Source organism: Eutrema salsugineum, unplaced genomic scaffold (genome assembly GCF_000478725.1).
Source record: "Eutrema salsugineum unplaced genomic scaffold, Eutsalg1_0 scaffold_15, whole genome shotgun sequence".
In the NCBI taxonomy this organism is placed as follows: domain Eukaryota; kingdom Viridiplantae; phylum Streptophyta; class Magnoliopsida; order Brassicales; family Brassicaceae; genus Eutrema; species Eutrema salsugineum.
In genome coordinates this window covers 5,472,593-5,474,583 of record NW_006256867.1, presented here as the reverse complement: position 1 = coordinate 5,474,583, position 1,991 = coordinate 5,472,593, and positions in this window count along the sequence as shown.

The following is a 1,991-nucleotide window of genomic DNA, read 5'->3' as shown; positions in this document are numbered from 1 at the left end:
TTTGGTAGAGGAAACTTGACGTCTGTAGATATCGGTTCAGTGGTTTATAATCAATTACCAGTCTGAGTTTCCTCTTGTTTGTTCTGCCCGGTTGTTCACATAGAATGCTTTACATGCCCAAGGTGAATTTGTTGATGAGACAACTCCTTGTTTCACTAGTTGGTCACATTCTTCATTTGCTTGTGTCAATAATGTTGGCGGCATGCCTGCGTGACTTGCTTTTGTCGGAGTGGTATGGACATTTTCCTTGAAAGGTAGAGAGACGAAGAATTCTGAATTCAGCCATAACGGTTTGTCACATTTTTTAAGGAAGTCTGTGTGAGAGTCTGCACATGAGACTATTGCGATCTCTTCTTTGATTTTCTCGAAATCTTGAGATATGACTCCTTCGACCGTGAATAGACGTGATATTGTTGTAAAAGCTTTGTAGAAAGCCTTCTATCTCATTCCTCGTGTCTCAATAGATATATCAAAATTCTTCTTGAAGGTGTGATAGGAATCCCATCCTAATATCAAATCTTTTCCTGGTGCTGAGGATCCAAACACTTCTGTCGTAATCTGACAGCCTGAGAAAAGTTCGATCGTCACCGGTTTGGATTTGAGATTGACCGTCAATGAACCCGAGTTTGCCACTCGAAATTCTTGTTGATGTGGTAGCCACATAGAAGATGGGAGAATTTTAGGGTTCATTATCGTCGTATATGCTCCAGTGTCGATGAACGCAATTGCATGAACTGGCTTCTCTTTTTGTGATGGATCAAATATCGTAACTGGCAGATGTGGTGTTTGAATTTCTTTTTTTTGTGGCATACGAGTGATTTTAAAACAGCAGTCGTTATTGACTTCTTCTTCTCCTGAGGAGGAGTCGGATGAGTAGTCATAATCCGAGTATCCACATATGGCATCTTGTTCATCACTGTCATAGGATAGTACTGATTCTAAATCGTGGCTGTCGAAATCGAGGTCTGGTGCGATCTTCGAGATTGAGCTGATTAAGTACTGCTTCTTTTTCTTCGACTTGTTTGGGCAGTTTTTTGCGAAGTGACCTTCTTTGCGACATAGGAAACACTTCGTTGTTTTCTTGAAGCTTCGTTTCTTTCTGAAAAATCGCTTGCGTCTGAATCTTGTGAGACGGTTTTCTGAATCTCCTTGATTTCCTACGATCATCACACGAACATGTCTTCTTGGATTTTGAACAATTGATGGATAGATCTGGTCTTGCACAGATCCTGGATAGTTGCTTTGATTTATCCATGAATTCCATCCAAAACTCCTTTTGCTTGCAGAGTTTGTCTAGTGTTCGGAAGACATATTGCTGTATTTGGCCAATGGAAATATCTTCCACTGTCTGACCTTGATCTCTTATGTATAGCTTCGTTTGTTGACTGAGGTAGTCATCAATCGAAGAGAGATGCACCTTCTTAAGGCTTGGATTGTTGAGACCATTAAGAGCGTAATAACGTCGCGTCTGTCGCTCAAAATGCTTAGCTAGGTCTCTTTTCTTCAATGAGCAGCATTTCGCAGTAAAGAATTCTTCTTGAAGCTGTTCTTTCAAATGTGTAGGTGTACCGATAAATTCTCTATGAATTTCTCCGAGAAGTAGCGGTATTATCATTTGATAGACTTGCTGCTGTCTGTATTCACCAAGTGAATTCCACCATTCTTTGAGTGCTCCAGATAGTCGCGCCGTAAACTGCTGAATTACAAGCTCTAAGGGAGACGTGATTGCTTCAGAATTCATCCATGCATGAAATTCATCGAGACGATCATTCCATTTTTCAAATTCAAAAGGAATGTCATCAAACGTGAAGACCATGACTTTAGAGGCAAATGGTCTTGTTGGTATTTCTTGCTGCCTCGGAGGCCTGTACTCCATATCTTCATCGCTTGAAAAGATTTCATGTATATCAGGTTCTCGTTTTGGAGTTGATGGTTCGCCTCTTTCGTCGCCTATGGCAAATTGGTTTGGGAGAGATCTCATCCGAAGCTGA